General features: G+C 41.1%; 1 protein-coding gene across 1 annotated transcript in view; it reads right to left on the bottom strand.

The window, feature by feature from the left end:
* Positions 1-18,406, bottom strand: part of LOC122792910 (caspase-8-like) — a 743,641-nt gene that overhangs the window by 613,320 nt on the left and 111,915 nt on the right. The gene's annotated exons all lie outside the window — the stretch shown is intronic.

Here is an 18,406-nt window from a genome sequence, read left to right as displayed (position 1 = left end):
TTTTTGTTCACTGTGTATCCCAGGTAGTTTAACAGTTTTATTACAAACGCCAGATGCTGCAATAGAATGTCCTTGCTGTCCGCCTGGATCAGGCAGTCGTCCAGATATGGGTAGATTTGTATTCCTTGTTGTCTGCAGAAGGCAATTACTGATGCCAGGCATTTCTTAAACACTCTGGGCGCAGTAGATAAGCCAAAGGGCAATGCAGAGAATTGGTAATGGGTTGAACCTGCAAGAAATCTGAGGTATCTTCTGCAATCTTGTCTGATAGGGACATGCAGGTATGCCTCCTTGAGGTCCAGCGTTACCAGCCAAGACTCCTTGCCCAGCATGGGAAGAAGCTGCTGTAATGTGAGCATCTTGAATTTTGGCACCTGTAGATATGTGTTTAGGATGGATAGGTCTAAGATGGGTCTCCAATCTTTGTCCTTCCTTGGTACCAGAAATAGTCTGGAATAAAAACCTTGACCTTGTTCTTTTGCAGGTACCTCCTGAATTGCTTTCATATCCATGAGAGCGGAAATTTGTCTTTGTGCCTCTGCCCATTGATTTTGTGGCAGGTTTGGCAAGCCTCTCATTTTTGGAAGGGTGTGAAAATGGAACTTGTAGCCTCTGTCTATAATGTCCAGAATCCAATTGTCTTTTGTAACAATGTGCCAGTTTTTTGAAAATAATGCCAGTTTTCCACCCAAAGGTGCTGCCATTATAACTTTGTTTGGCAGGCGTAGGGGGAAGTCATTGTGTCTGTTTTCTAAATGACTGTGGCCTATCTTCTCCACCTCTTGGGGTTGGTGCTTGCCACTGTCTAGCTCTGCAAGATCCTTGAGGTTGTACTCTACCCCTTGGGCGTCTGTATCTGCCCCTTTGAGATCGGTCCATGGCTGGAAAGGACCAATTTTTTGAAGGCCAGTTTCTGCTGAAGCGTGGAGGTTGCACCTGCAAGAAATCTTTAACTGTTTGCATAGATTTTGCTTTTTCCTCCATTTTCTTTAGTACCTCCTCAGCTTTAACACTGAACAATACATCTTTTTGAAGTGGTGCATCTAATAGCTTTGCTTTGACATGATCTGGTAAGGATTGCTCTTTGAGCCAAGCATGTCTACGTATGACAGACCCTGTGACAGCAGCTCTACATGAGGCCTCTAAAGCATCAAAACCACACTGCAAGGTATTATACCCACTTGCTCTGCTCCATGCAACAAATCCTGCAACTCTTTCAAATCTGGTTGTTCTGTTTGTGTCATTTTGCTTTTCAGCTGAGATAACAAAAAATGTTGGTACTTTAACATGTGAAATTGACAGTTTAATGCCCTCATGGTTAAAGTGGCTGATGTATACACCTTTTTTCCCCACCTTTCTAATGCTCTAGAATCTCTCTCTCTGAAGGTAAGGGGTTTTTAGCAGTAGAGGCCTTTATCCCCTTGAGACCCTGTGAGATTGTTTCTGGGTCAGCAGTATGGCTTTTATAAAGGAACTGGTGAGAATCAGGAACTCGGTAATACCTGTCTGGTTTAACAGGGGCTGGAGGTAAAGAATCTGGATTAAGACTGGCTTCTGTGTACACATCATCCAAAATATCTAAAACAGGAGGGATAGCCAGGGGCCTATGCTGGGGGAGCAGTAGAAATTCCCTGAGCCTTTTCTTGGAATCTGAGTAATCTTGGCCTTCCCAGTGAAAGTGCTCCCTCAATGTATGCAGGGTTTCCCCAAAAGAGTAGTCCTCAGGGGGGGAGACAGAGGGAATAGACTCCTCAGCATCAGAGTCTTCAAAAGGGGAATAAGCATAATCCTGGTCCTCAGAATGGTCTGAGGTAATAGAAGCCTGGTCTGAGGAAGGGTAGTCTTCCTCCAATCTGGGTCTTTTGTCAGAGGGGGGTTGAGAACCCCTGATGAGATTTATCAAATCCACAGCCATTTTAAGCATCTGTTTTTTAGGCATGGAGCCTTGAGAGGAGGTCTTGAGGACCCAGTTTTTTAGTTTTGATAGCAGCTTTAGATTTAGTGAAGGATTTAATAGAGAAGGTGGAAGGCCTGAAGACGCCTTCAGAAATGGCAGGCCTCACTAAATTTTCAGTTTCCCCGCCAAGAGTGGCGTCTGTATCTGCCATGGGAATGGAGACTGAGGAGCCTGCGACTTTGGGTACTGGAGACACCGGTAAAATAGCTTCATCGGTAGTCAGGGGCTGCGTAGGCGCCTCGCTGAGAACCGGGAGTCGGCCTAAGCGTGGTTTCAGTACTCAGTGCAGACCTCGGATGTCGGTCCTTGTCTTTGTGTCTTTTGCCTAAAACTGGTGTTGGTGTACCCGACGACATGATATAATTAAATTTTTTGCCAAAATAATGAAGGGTGAACTCCGCCCGACGCTTAATAGTGCGTTTGTTGAATCTAGCACAAAAACGGCAGGCCGAGACGTCGTGGTCTGGCCCTAAGCAAGGTATACAGAAAGAGTGAAAATCCTTATGCGGTATTTGCTTCCCACAAGAAATGCAATTATTAACTTTGTCTGACATCAGTCTGAGGCAAGAAACGTTTCCCCAATGGGGTACTTAGCTTTAAAGAAGACTTCGGCTGAAATACTGCTCGTAAATCTCAGGAGCTGGCCGACCGGCACTTGCAAACTGCTTCTGCTTTGGGCACCGCGCGGCAAGAAAGACTGAAGAAAATGGCGTCAGCTGCGTCTTTTATACCCCTGTCGCACTGACGTCAGGGAAGAAGCGACGACAACCGACGCCGGACCTAGACTTTGGAATTCGGCCGACCGAGGACCCGCCTGACGGCAGGATAATCCATCTGTAATGACTGCAGCTGTATGCACGATGAACATCTACTAATCACCTGCCTAAAATTAAACAATAATATAAAGTCTCTGCATTACAGCTTTATACATACCCCCTGGCAATAACTTATCTCAACTCTGGAAAGTATCCTATCTTGGGTATCACAAAATATCTCTCTAGAAACAGTAATATTAGGTGATGTCAACACTGACTGGCAGAAACTTAACTTACAATTTCCCACAGACAGCATAAGCCTATTTAGATTTTCTCAATTAATTACTCACCAAACCTATACCAGTGCAGCAAACCAAAATGGCTCAATAATTGATTGGATTTTGGTCTCCCATCCTAACAATTTCTCTCAGTCCAAAACACTTCCACCCTCTATTAGTGATCACCACCCCATCTGTACAACTAGACATGTTTCACATTCATGTAGACAACACATCTACGAGACAGTATGAAACCTATCCAACTTTGACCTGCAGGCCTTTACAAATTTACTAAACTTCATCAATTGGTCCTTCCTTAAATACTTACCACTAGATGATGCAGTTGAACAATTTAATTCTACATTCCTAAACACTTTAGCTCCCACGAGAAGGAAAAAGAGACAAAACCAGCTATACTCTTTGGATTTTTGGCTATACCAGATCACTCATGAAAAAACAGAGACAAGGCTTGGACAACTTACGTAAAACATAAGACTCCCAGGAATTTACAGCATTTCAAAGCACTGCCTAACCTTGTAAAGAAACAGGCTAATTTAGACAAAAATAGTTCTATGCAAAGCCACAAGATCAGTACATACTGTATCTAGTCCAAAAACTTTCTGGCACACTATCAAAATAATCCTAAACCCAGGAAGTCAGTCCTCCCCCTAACCATCCTGTGTATGTACCTCCCCTGACATAGCAACTCAATTTAACTCTTACTTCACTGATAGTAGAACTTCCATCTCCCTCTACCCTCTCTCAGCCTCCTATTACGTCACTCCACATTTTCACTTCAACTGGTTTCTACTTCCTTTATCAAATCCCTCCTGTGCAAGCTCAGTTCATGTTCCCCTTCTGCAAGACAATCTTCCTAATGAATTTCTAGGAATGTCTGCTGACTCAATTGCCTACCCTGTCTCAATAATCATTAATAGATTCATCAAGGAGTCTTATGTCCCCTCCTTGTGGAAAAAAATCCTTCATACTTCCTCTCCACAAAGGTGGCACCTCCACAGAAATCTCGAACTATAGGCCAACTGCTATTCTTTCACCACTATCAAAAATTCTAGAAAAATGTATCCATAAACAACTTCTTTAATACCTCTCGACAATAATCTTCTCTCTCCCACCCAACATGGATTCAGACCAGCATGCAGCACTATCACCGCTCTACTATCCTTTACTGACAGTCAGCAAAGCTTGCAACTCAGAAAACTTTTTCGCTTCTCTGTTTTTAGATCTATCCAAAGCTTTTGATACAGTCTCCCACCCACAACGGTTATCCCAGCTATCTCTTCTGGGCTTGACCAAAATATCCTTACAATGGTTCACTAGCTATCTCTGTACATCAATCTGTCAAATGGAACTCTCAACTTCTCTCCTTACTTACCTGTTAGCACTGGGGTACCCCAAGGCTCATTACTAGGTCCACTTCTCTTCAACATTTTTATTAACCATCTTAATACTGCCACCAAACAAGCCACCCTAATTCAGTATGCTGATGACTCTACATTAATCTGCTATGCCACGACTCTCTCTCATCTACAGAGTTTAACGCAAAAAGCATTCAATTCCATTGAGACTTGGCTCACCAACAACTATTTACTCCGTAAACCCCCCCCAAAAAAAATACCCTTCTACTATTTTTACCAAAACATTTTTCTCCAGATGCCTCTAACTTTGCTATTACTTCTTGGAACAATACTTTAATTACTGTGGTGTCACATACAAAACTGTTAGTTGTAACTATTGACCAAACAAAATAGTGTGGCTATCCAAAATATAAACCAGTAATACAAAAAAGCAGGAGAGCCGCTGAGTAGTATGCAGTTACTAAATATCTTCCAAATTAAACGAAAGTGACACCGCCAACGTTCATTAACGCTTTTATTAAACAAAAACCACATGCGTTTTCGTCCCTTACTGCAGGACTTCATCAGATAAAATAACATAAAAACTTTCACCTTTTTATATTGTGATTACAGTTAATCAACCTATAAAATACTATCTCTTTACTTTAAATGAACCAACCAATTTCTTTTCTTTACCTCATTAATATTAAAGTCAGCTGTACACATGTAAATTTATACGTAGTTGTATTATAAAATGAACCAAACTCTTTTATTGATCTTGATGTGAATAATTTTTTATATATACTTAATATTAATTCATTGGGAAAGTTTGTTGTATAATCCTTAAAAATATACTTAAAAACTTGTGTGCAAAACTCTAAAAGCACAAGAACACAGTAAAAGCTCCCTCTAGTGTCCAAAACCTATGTAACCTTAAATATATATTATATTACTCTATAACTATATAAATATGAATATAAATATAATTATAAATATATATTAATATGAATGTAAATAAATAAATAAATATGTATAAATATATAATATATAATAAGTTAACATGAATAAAATTGTTAAAATTATCTATAAAATAAATTTATCTCCCTTTAAATACAACCCAGGAAATGTAGCTCAAACTTTATTAGCTTTCACCTTCAAAATAGGCCCAATCTTAAGTATGACCTACATATCAGCATCATCATCAAAAAACTAATCAAAAAGTGGTCATGATGTATAAGGCTAAGAAGTTCATCTCCAACTCTACCCGAGTAACCTTTGCCACCACCTATCCCTTACCCTCCCCTTCTATATGCTTCACCTGTCCTAACCAATCTTCACTCTTCCCTCAAAGCAAAATGTATTCAATGTTATAATAAAGTAGCTAAATTTGCCACAGGGTAGGCCCACTAATCTCACCACTGCTATGCTCTCAAGTTCCTAAATTGGCTTGAACTACCCCACCATCTCACCTTTAATCAACTGACATTAACTCACAAATTACTGTACAGCTCATTTTCGTGATCTACATCACTACTATATGCCATCTCATGACCTATGCTCCTATCATAAGTATCTACTATCCATTTACAAACCTCAAAGATCTAACAGGGTTAGTCTGTACTCTATTTTGTCTAATCATGGAATAGCATTCCAGAAGCAATCAGAATTCTACCCCACTACTATTCCTTCAAGTCTAAGCTGAAAGAACATCTAACCAATAATTGGATCCGCCAAAGCTCCTTGCCACCTTAGCACTCTTTTCTAGCCCCTTCTTCCCACTCTTAATAGGCTTTCTCTTGATAAATCCTACTTCTTTTCCTGTTTTACCTACTTTCTTGCCTCACCTCACTTTAATTCCTTAACATTCTAATGTCCTTTCTTTACATTCTTACCCTAACCTTTCTCTATCCCAAGACATAGATGGGTCAGAACCAAAAGCTCCAAAAATACAGATTCTTCTGGAGTGGGGTTATGGGAACACCAATCACCTTTCTGTTTCCAGATCTCTAGGATATCTCCAAAGGAGATGTCATCAGGTGGTGACCTGGGGGACCCCTCTCCATCAAAATCGGTATTCTCTGCGAGAGACTCCAATGGGGAGGCAATGCGTCTCCTTTTACACATTGTCTTCCAGTGAACCTCTACTGTGGGATGCTCAGGTGAAGTCTCAGAAGACAGGAGAAGTTACTCCACAGGAACACATTGATTCTGGCGGTCCTTGTAGAATAGGTCTGTGCCATGCAGAGCTATGAACTGATGGGGGGAAAGGAGTGGGATCCAAAACATGAGAGGGCAGTTTTCCATGGACAGGAAAAAGCCCTTTCTACCACCTCAACAGCAGATGGACTCGAGGAAGCCCTAATTTGCCTCCTCAGAGCTGAAACTCACCAAGAAGGCAGACCCAGAGCCTCCCTGCATCTAGGCCTCGGGGGGGAGGGTGCAGAACTCGATCCACACTGTCGAGGGCCAAACCTCCCAGAGGAAGGGACGGATCCAACAAAATTGGAGCTGATCCCATTCCCTCTGACCAGACACTTCAGCTCCAAGACCCATTCTGATCCAATGGCATCAGACCAAAACTGGTCAAGGAAATAGAGTGCAGGAAGAACCTTTCCTTGGATCCAACACCAGACCCCTAAAGGATCTTGGATCCTGGGGCTCCAAAACCATAGGGTGGATCTGAGGAGGAGAAAATATGACTGCAGAAGTTATAGGCACATTCACAGATCGAGTAGTTGATGGAGCTGGTAGGGCCCCCATCTGAATCTGCACTCAGAAACTTTCGCATCATCCTACCCATCTCAGTTTCTGACCAGCTCCTGGATGACCTAGAGGAGGAAGTGAAAAGAGGCCTAGGGGGCTTCTTGGGTGTCTGAAGCAATCTAGTAGATGGGGTAGGAGAAATCGGTTTTATTGAATACTCCAGTGTAGAACTCCTATAGATAGAACCCTGTTTATGATCAGGGACTCTAGGATCCAATGGTATAGATGTCAGACTTGTAGTAATGCCTGCAGTAGATGGTCTAGGATCCAAAGGTTTGGGATCTGATGGTCCGGATTTAGGATCCAGAAGCATAGGATCCAATGTCTTTCTGGATTTTGAAGAAGGCTCCGAAAATGACCTCAGGGACTTCGGAGAAGAGCACATCCTATGCTCCAAGAGAGATGATTTACTGTGTTTAGAGGGGTTTTGAGCCCCTGAAGAAGAAGTAGACTGCAGAAGTCCTCTCAAAATGAGCTTGTTGTGTCGATCTGCTAAGGCCCTGGGATTAAAGGTTGAACAAATCTTGCAACTAGCATCCAGATGATCAGCCCCTATACAATACACGCACTCCCTGTAGGTATCTGAATTTGGGATTTTATGCCCAGAAGAAGTGCACTTCTTACACCTTGTGGGTTTCTCTGACATGGTGGCAGAGAAAAAAACACTGCAACAACAACACAAGAAGAAAATAGCAACAGCAAGGAAAAACAGGAAGAATGTTTAACTAACAGCAGGTAAGTTTAAACGACCAACAAATGTAATAGAAAAATACCCTTATAAGAAGAGTAGAAAAGGAATATTAACAATGGTAAACAACAGTACTGTTAAATATAGCAGAAGGGAAGGCAAACCAAATGCCAGTGATGAACTTGAAAAAGGGAGGAAATTTAAATAGAAGAAGGTTCATGAAATTTTGAAAAGTTTTGCTACTACTAACAAAACCCAAAATCACTCGAGAGCTAAAGAAACCTGCATCTGTTCCCAAATGTAGTAAATGAGATATGGGGCTTTGGTGAGCAGGAGCTCAAGAGCTGGATCCTAAGTCTGAAATAAGCAGAGAGTCTGATCACAGGATCGGATCCGAACCCATATGTTGAAGAAGAATGAAAAGGACATCATCAGATATAGCTTGATCAGCTTTTCTACAAGGTTTAGTTCTGTCTAAATAGTACCTGAGCTGTCAATGCATGTCCACTGTATGCACAATCTGATCTCCCTGGCTTTTATGGGCATAAATGAGGGGTTTGTTCTTAAAGAGACAACATGTGGTAAATCAGTAGCGTTCACCCATCATGAGAAAATGCAACTCAGGTACTCTTCTTATAGACATCAGAACAATGACAAGTACAGTCTTCAAAGTCAAGAACCTTAAATCAGCTTGATAGGTAGGTTCAAAAGGTGACATTGTCTACTTCTACAGCACTTACTTGAAATCCCATGGAGGAACAACCTATTTACGAGGAGGGTCTCTGGTATAACATTTCTTTCAAAAACTGTTTCACAAGAAACAGAATAGAGGGGAATCCATGGACAGCCATGCTGAAATGGCTGCAAGATAAGTCTTTATAGAGGAATAATAAAGGTCAGAGGAAAATAACCAATGCAAATAGTCTAGCACCAGTGGTACAAAATCCTAAATGGGTCCCTGATTGTAGGCAAGGCAACAACTAGAAAATTGCTTCCTCTTATCAATACAGGATTTTCTAGTAACAGGCTGTCTTGCCTCTTTTAATACGTGCAGCATGTCCTCTTGAAATAAGTGCCTAAAAGGTATTAAAATCCAATCGTTCAGGCAAGCCAGGTGAAGTTTTTTGATACTAGGCTGTATTAAACTCCCTGTCTTATGTAAGTGGATCCAGTCTGTAGGAACCTTGTGGTAAGTGCCCCTGACCAAGTCCATAAGAAGGGAAAACCAATGCTGCCTGGGTCAGTAGGGGATCACCACAATTACTTTTGGGGTATTCTTTTGAATTTTCAGAATTGCTCTGCATATCTGTGGAAAAAGAATGAAAATGCAAAAAGGAACATTCCCCTTCCAGGTAATGAAAATGCATCTATCATGACAGCTTTTTTGCAAAGAGCCCCCGAACAAAACTTGTTTAGTTGCCTAATTTGAAAGGTGGCAAAAAGATCTAATTGAGGTGTTCCCCTCAACTGGATCAATTCCTGGAAGGGCACCCATTCAGTTTCCATTTGTGTTGGTCTGTCCTGATCCTGCTCAAGCTTGCTGCTGATCAAGCTTTCCTCTGATGGAATACAAGATGCTTGGGGGGATTAAGGAAACCAAGCTATCATTTCCAGCCTGCATAGTGGGTACAACTCTCTACTTCCCTGCTCGTTTACAAACTACATTACTGAGGGATTACCTGGAATCACCTAAAGAGGTCCTGGGTACCAAAGGTGACAAAGACCTCAAGGCATGAATCATAGCCTACATCTGTTTTAAGTTGCTGTGCTTTGGTTTGTCTGTCTGAAGGACTCCACAAGCCTTTCACTTTTATCCTTCTGGAAACTTTTTCCCTAAAAAAATCTGAAATGTCTGTGGTGAGAGTGGTTTGGGGTCTGAAGAGAGAAGGGAAGACCTACGTTTAGTTGAATTTGTTGTCTCCATCAATGCAGTTCCCTTTTTATAAAGCTCCAAACTGGAATTTGGTACTCCAGTAAATGCAAGTGATGAGACAATAAGTTTATTTTTATTTTTTTTTTAAATAAACCACTGCATCTTTCTCATACGTAATCTGGCAAGACATACCAAGAGAATCACAGAAGGCATGAACCGAAGGACCCTGAGAAATTCTCTTGCAGATGTCAAACTTATTGGAGAAGTTGAGGAACAATTTCATATAAAGATCGACTTTGTCTTGCATCAAAAACACCTTTTAAAGAGGAGAAACTTTAAGGTAATCAAAAAAATGCAAACCTTTGACACAAAGTCAAGGAGGATTTTGAAATATTTATCTGGAAGGGCAGATTTGTCAATAGACATAACACACATTAATGATTCTTGATATCTGGATAAAGACTCTGCAAAGATATCCAAGTCATAAGGAAAGATGTGAATGTCATTCAATCTGCAATAGGCTATGACTGGAGCTAGACAGTTTGTGAATATCCTTGGAGCTGTAGATAATCCAAAGGGTAATACAGAGAACTGATAATGTGACCCAGAAACAGAGAACCTTAAACTTTTCCTGACGCCTGTGGCTATGGGAACATGGTAGTAAGCATTTTTTAGGTCTGGAGATTCCAAGTAACTCATGTGAGGAATGAGAGTTAACAGGCTATGTAAGGTCAATATTAACACTGGAACTTACACTTACAGATTTAGAAAGGACACGCCTAGTACTGGACTCCAACAGACCTCTTTCTTTGGTACCAGAAACATTTTGAAATAGAAGTCTTTGCCCCTTTGACTTAAAGGCACCAGTTCTATGACTTCCTGGGTGTGTAACAACTGAAAAACCTAAGGAAAAAATGATTGGTATGGAGAGTGGACAGGAGATTTTTGTATCCACTGCCATCTGTAACTCTCCTGCACTATTTCTGACAGCCAGCAGTCTCAAACAACCTTTTGACAAAAGTGAATGTTGAGGGCTAATTTTTTGGGACAAATCTGAGGAGATACCTAAACTGTCTATGTATATTACTCTCTCTGCAATTAGTACCTATGCTATTAAATGCATCTTTGTTGTACTATGCCATGATGTTACTCTGATTTATGTTTTTCAATATTAGGCATTGCTACATTTCTTGTAAATAACAATGCTAACCAAATTTCTCATATTGTTACTGCATTCTCAAAATACTGTACTTTTGTCTTGTATATATTCATGTTGTATATTTCTCTGTTTTTGTACAGTTAAATATCTTACAACTTCAATTGTTAAGTTTTTTTCTAATTTTTAATTACTTTCCTGGAGCTTTTCTCCTCTGGTCTCTGCTGAAAAAGGGCCCATTCAGACTAACCCAGTTAACAAATGTAAAAATAAATAAAATAAATATTGCCCTGGGAAAAGGGTAAGGAATGCTGGCATAGTCTTTCTGTACTGCTGGCGAGTCACTTTTTATGAAACTACCCTTTTTTTTTACTGTCATTAACTGCGGGCCATCTCTTTTTTGCATTATGTCTGTCAGAAAAAGACTGGTTTTGTTTACTTGGCTTTTTTTTCTTTTTTGCATAAGAGGGGTGGGGCCTATAAGATTTGTATTTGGGTACATAAAATATTTTATAAACTCTAAATTAAATTTTCATTTTCCATCATATTATCTGAGAATCTAGGTAGTAGATGAACTAAACAATAACCTCCTTGTCTAAAGCTAAAGCCAAGATTTCAGACCACCTCATCAACAAACTTTTGGTTACATAGCCAAGTATATCTTAACACTATAGCAGTAGTAGTGGCCCTAGACACAGTATCTGTACAATAATACACACTCTTCAAAGCATGTTTATATAACTGAGAAATGACAGAAACAGTTTGGTTCACAAAAGAGCTTTCTTCTGTAGGAAGAGCGGAAGCCAGTTCTCTCAGACTGTTCATATGACATACTATAAATTTCCACATATACACCTGGTAATTCAGAATTCGGAAGGCTAAAGTGGAAGAAGACAACATTCCCTTACCTATACAGTCCAACATTTTACCCTACTTATCACCAGGTGAAGAATTGGTATTGATCACCAGTCTGAGGTAGAGTTGGAAGGATCTATATTACAACGTTGAACTAAAACAAGTTTGAATGTTGTAATATCGAACCTTAAAGTCCGAAAGTCGAAAACAGCGAAGCCACGTCACATCGACTTTTTTCCCCCAGGGAAAAAAATCGGGCCGTTTTCGGGGCTTTGCTATTTCCTCCTCTGTGGTGCGATCTTGGAGTTAGCATATTTTAGTAGGGGGGTGTGGGGGACACAGCCCCTCAAGTTGGGGGGTGTGGTGGGCGAAGCCCCCCACTTCAGTTTAGATTTAAGGATAAGTTTGTTTTTTTCCCCCCATGAACAGCGATTTTTTTCCCTGGGAAAAAAATTGCTGCATCTGTGCTTTCGGTTTTGTGGGGTTTCAAATGTAACGGTTCGATATTACAAGGATCAAACTTTTGTAAGTTCAACGTTGTGATATAGACCCCAGTTGGAATGGCACCTGGGTCTGCTCTAATGTGAGAGAAGAGAAATTTATTAGCCGATGTACCTTATAGAACTTATCTGCTTTCTAGGGACTGACAGCTGATTACAAGCAATACTCAATATATCCTCCAGAGATAGCAGTATAGTAGGGATGGGACAGGAATGAGGTATACCCATTTGTAACTATCATAATATCTCCATTGTTCCTGAGGAACATCTATTTGTTCCCATAAAAGTACCTCATTCATCTTGGCAGTCGTTTGATTACAAGAAAATTCCTCCACAGCAGGATAAGAAAAAGTTTTCCTTACAATCAAGACTCTGGGCTTGGGAATGTTCAACAGAAGAAGCCCAGTCTTCTCCAAAATCATAATCATCAGACCCAGTTTCCTCAGGAATAACTTTACTAGGAATACCAATCCATAAAGGCTTCTGTGTACCAGGACTTAATGCCTGTAATGCCTGTCTAGCCAAGGTAAGGAAATTATCTTTTTCTTAATAGTAATCATTTTGTCAGAACAACAATGTTAACTTTTTGTTTCTCCTTAAAAGGAGTTCCAACAGGAGGCTACCAACTTGAAGGTCTGCTGGTCTAAAGGTTACTTGCCCTGGTTACCCAGAGAAGACTGTCCCAGAGTATATCCCAGATCCAGAGAAGAAGGTTCTCCCATGCCCGTATCAGACACTGGAACAGCCAAAGAGGTCATGGTTGACCCCCAGTTCATGTTGGCTGAAAGGACTACAACACAGGTAGTCAGAGAAGTGAGTGGTCTGAGGAACAACCAATGGCCACTTTAGGTTCCCCCGCCCTCAGTTAAGGTGTAGAATGAGTCCAGAGCAATGGTAAGGACTCCTTGGTAAGTGATTTTTTTTTTCTTTCTAGGTACTGTGGGAATACAGTCAACCAGACCAGAGTGAGTATTCATGCTGTAACCAGGGAAGAGGTACCAAATGTGTTCAGCGTAGCTGGAGTGAGTCGGTCAGATGGTAAGCTGTCACTAAGTATTCACAAGCAGTTCCTTTGGTTATAAAAAGTAAACACTTGGAAACACACTAACAAAATTAAAATGGCCAGTAGGTTGTCACAAAGTGAGCATAAGCATTACACTGACAAACAAGTTCCTGTCAGCTTCTCTAGAAACTTTTCTGATTCACAAAATTCAAAGTTTGCACAATTTTACCAAATTAGCCCTAAATACCTTAATGAACACTCTATGCTAAAAACTGTGAGGCCTGTCAAAAACTTCCAATACTGTGAAAAAAAATGAGTTCCAAGAGTACATATCTACCAGAAATGAAGCTCTTAGCCGACTGTTGCCCCTGAGAAGCCAGAGAGATGCTGCTTCAGGGACTAGCCAATCAGCAGTCAGAGTGAAGGACTAAGCGAATGAAATATGAACATTTGCGTATTTATAATAGTACTGACCAACATTTAGAAAAGTTAAAAGCTGGGAAAATGAACAAAATCACTAGTGATTTAAATCAATATGCCAATGGCTCTGCATACCCGAAACCTCCCGGCTCCCAATATAGAAACAGGGGTAACAATAGGAATGGTGCACCAAGTACTTATGATGCACTTAATGGGACTATCAACGATAATATGAATAGGGAAGAGCAAGCAATTTTTGCTAATAATAAGGAATACCCCAAATTGAGGAGGTGTGAAAGAATTACAAACAGGCATAATTCTGACAACAGGCAACAACAGCAGGTGGGGTTTCAAGGAGAGAGGCACAAGAACTGGAAAACATGGACTTGCTTTTTCACAATGAGCCATTGGCTTCGGCCATTAATGAGACTTATGAACTTGGGGTAACGATTCAACCGCATGACGACGTCCTGGGTAGGGAAAGAAACATTGTGACTAACAAATGTACGATAGTTTTAAATGAAGAAAACGACTTTAAAGTGTATTCTTTTTCTGAAGTGTACATTGATAACAGTGTGGCTAATCTACTAGCCAAAGGTATGACATTCGTACCCACCAAGTCATCTAATTTCACTAACATGGTTATAGACTTGAAATTGTATTTAAGAAAATTGAACTTTTTGTTATTACACCAGGATAATATGTACAACAGTGGGAACAATAGGTATAGTATCAGTTCTACTTACAACCCACCCCTCCATCCCCAGTTAGTTACTTATGAAATAATTTGCCAAATGGATTTGAAAAATCTGTATATCCATAGAAGAAAAGTGAGAGGTAATGATGGGAATCTAAGTAGACAAGAACAAGACTCCCTAAAACTATTACAGGCAGGGAAAGTCAAAATAATGAAACTGGACAAAGGAGGAGCGGCTGTTATGAGTGTACAGATGTATAGCAGAAAAATGAATGAGATTTTAAATATGGATACTTACGAAGAGGTGTCACTAAATGAACTAAATGGAGCATGCAGGAGAATTACCACCCAGATGAGTGACATTTTCTTGGCAAAAAGGATAGATCTTAACTTATATAATTATTTAAACATCATGATACCATGAGTTCCATTTCTCTTTGGAATCCCTAAGATCCACAAACGTACTGACAATCCCCCCATATGGCCACTTGTGGATGGAAGGGACTACATAACATCAGTATCTGCCAAATACTTATGACTATGAACTTTTGTTTGTGTCTTTCGGCTTTTCCCGGTTAGGGGTCGCCACAGCGGAACTCCGGTCCGCTAATGATTGGTAGTGGATTTTTATGTACCGGGTTACCAGCCCTGACGCACAACCTTCAACGAAGGCACGTCCCATTCACGTATGCCTCCACACAGAAGACGCTCTAGCTGAGAATCGAATGGGACAACGTCTTGCTATGAGGCGACAACACTACCGCAGCACCACCACCGCTATGAACTTAAAGTGTTAAAAACAAGAGTCAGATTTCTAGAGACTCATGGTCCTTTTTAGAATTCATGAATGGAATTGAATATGACCAGAAAGACATAATGGTAACTATTGATGTGTGCGATTTGCACACAATTATTCCTCAGCTAATAGGACTAGAATGGGTAAATGAGATGTTACTGGAACAGGGAATTTCCCATGAGAAAAATCAACCTCATTATGGAATTGTTAGAGCTAGTTCTCAGTAATAATTTTGTTTCTTTCTACAATAAGTATTATTTGCAGAAAAGAGGGATTGCCATGGGGTCCTCCTGTGGGGGAGCATATGCAAACATTGTCATGACCCACTGGAAGAGACATTACATTTTTAACACCAAGTTTAATAATTATAACATATCACAGGTTCCAGGATGACATAAGTTTGATATGGAAAGGTTCGGAAGAGTCCCTCGAAGAATTTTTTATATACATTAACAGCACAACTAGTTCTTTTGCGCTTTACTTGGAATATCAACCCAAACCATATTAACTATTTAGATATACATTTAGTCAAAGAGGAGGTTAATCAGAGCTATACAGCCACAATACATAGAAAGGAAACATATTCCAACTTTTCCTACATTACAACAGCTCACACGCGGAACATCAAAGAGTACAGCTGTGTACCTACCATAAATGTAGATGTTAGAGTGTATTCACTGTGCAGTCATTACACTTGGGTTATCCGCCGGCAGGCTACCCGCAGTTGGCCTGAGTTCCAAAGTCTTGGACCGGCGTCGGTTGCTGTCACCTCTTCCCTGATATCAGTGTGCCAGGGGTATAAAAGATGCAATCAACGCCATTTTCTTCAGTTTTTCTTGCCCCAGATGTCAGGTGCCCCCAGATAGGAAAGCTGGAAAAATAAAATTATGGCAAAAAGTATGCATGTAGTAATATAAATATTTCCTTCATCTACAAGCAAATACACCACATAGGTTGTATAGAGTTGAGAAGTACAGAGAAGTCCCAGCAAAATAAAGGGGGATGGTGGGTGGGTAACCTGGACTGCAACAGTGAATACACTCAAACATCTACATTTATGGTAGGTACACAACTGTACTTATGTTCATCGTGTTTCACTGTTGCAGTCATTACACTTGGGTTAAATCCCAAGGTTGGGCGGCTGGGTCTAGACTGGATTTGGAGAGGCTACCAGGCCCTGCAGGACTGCAGTGGCAAAGCCTGCTCTGGATTTAGAGTAGAGAGGCAAGTGGTAGTGCTTGGTGAAAGTGTGCACTGAGCTCCAGGTTGCAGCTTCTAGAATGTCTTTGGTTGGTACTCCTCCGAGAAAGGCTGCTGAAGTGGCTGTTGCTCTGGTAGAATGTGGCCTAATGACCTTAGGCACTGATTTGCCATGTTGTGCATAACAGAAGCGGATGCAGTGTCCTATCCATTTTGAAACCGTCTGCTTTGTGATAGGTTTTCCTTGTGATCCTGCAGCATAGGCTACAAACAGTTGCTTAGTTTTTCTGAAAGCTTTTGTTTTGTCCAAGTAGAATCGTAGCCGTCTCTGTATATCCAAAGCATGCAGAAGTCTCTCCCCTTTACTCTAGGGATTTGGGTAGAAAGTTGGTAAATGAATGGTTTGGTTCAGGGCCACATTGGAAACTACTTTTGGCATGAATGTTGGGTTTGTCCTGAGAGAAACCCTGTCCTGGTGAAAAATGATGAAAGGTTCCACAGCCATTAATGCCTGTAACTCTGATACTTTTCTTGCTGAAGTTACTGCTAGGAGCAGAGCAGTTTTCCATGATAAGAATTTTATATCAGCTGTGCTGGCTGGTTCAAAAGGAAGCAATGTGAGTTTTTCTAAAACAAAATTGAGATCCCAAGTTGGTACTGGTGCTCTCCTTGGGGGGGTCTTATGTTTTTTGCCCCTCTGAGGTGCTGTCTTAGTAGAGGATGTGAAAAAAATAGGAGGTTCCGTATTGCAATGAGCTGAAATGGCAGAGGCATGGATTTTAATTGATGAGAAAGATAGGCCTTTGTCCAGCATCTCAGTTAGGTATTGTAAAATCTGAGGTATATTTGGAACAAGTGGGTCGAGCCCTTGTACCTGGTTCCAAGCACAGAATCTCTTCCATTTTTCTGCATAAGATTTCCTAGTGCTGGGCCTCCTGGCTTCTAAAATGACATCCATAACAGCTTTAGAGAGAGGTGCAGTCTGAGTGGCTACATTATCTGCCATGCTGCTAGATTTAAGGTTCTGAGTTAACTGTGCAGAATCTGATTGTTTTGTCGAGTCAGAAGATGAGGACTTTGAGGTAAAGGCCAAGCTGGGCCCTGAGACACTCTCTTTAGGATTGGGTACCAGTGCTGGTGTGGCCAGTCTGGGGCAATCAGGATCATTTTTGGCCTTTCTTGTCTGACTTTTAGGAGCACTTTGGTAAGAGGCGGCATTGGTGGTAAGGCATAGACTGTCAGAGCTTTCCAGCTGAATGATAGAGCATCCACTTTCCATGCTTGAGAGTGATAAGTTCTTGTGCAGAATTTCTGTAGTTGGCAATTGTGAGGGGAGGCAAAAAGATCTATGTCTGGGTGTCCCCATTTCCTTGTTATCATGCTGAACACCTGTGGATTTAATTTCCATTCGTGAGGGTCCAAGAGATTTCTGCTTAGTTCGTCTGCCAGTGTATTTTTTGTTCCTGGCAGGAATTGTGCGTGCAGATGTATCCGATAGGTTAGTGCTATGTTCCACAAGGTCATGGCTTGCCTGCATAGGGGGTAGGAATGTGTGCCCCCTTGCTTGTTTATGCACCACATAACTGTGGTATTGTCAGTCTTTATTAGTAGTTGTCCTGGATGTAGTAGGTCCTTGAAAGCGGTCAGGGCATTCTGTACTGCTAGCATCTCTTTCTGATTGATGAGAAGATGCATTTGTTCCTTGGGCCACGTGCCATGAATACATTTCCCTGCCATATGTGCCCCCTAGGCATAATCCGATGCATCTGTTGTTATCGTCTGCCTGGCTGTGGGTAAGGTGAAAGGCTGTCCCTTGTTGTGGTGACAGGCCTAGGACCATCATCGAAACTCCTGTTGTAGGCAAGGAATTAAAGTTATGATGGTCTTCCAGGCTGTGACAATGTTGAGTCCAAACACTTTTTAGATACCATTGTAGTTTCCTCACATGCAGTCTTGCAAATGGAATTAGTAGAATGCAGGACGCCATGAAGCCCAGGCCCTGCAGAATTTTTCTTGCAGGGAGCTGGATCTTTGTTGCCATCAGTTGAAAGTATTGAGTCAGTTGCCTTTGTTTGTCTGGCGTGAGATAAGCCATCTGGACAGTTGTATT

Source organism: Protopterus annectens, chromosome 2.part0 (assembly GCF_019279795.1).
Source record: "Protopterus annectens isolate FY-2018-M chromosome 2.part0, PAN1.0, whole genome shotgun sequence".
Lineage (NCBI taxonomy): Eukaryota > Metazoa > Chordata > Ceratodontiformes > Protopteridae > Protopterus > Protopterus annectens.
Note: the sequence above shows the minus strand (reverse complement) of the source record. Positions and strands in the feature narration are given on the sequence as shown.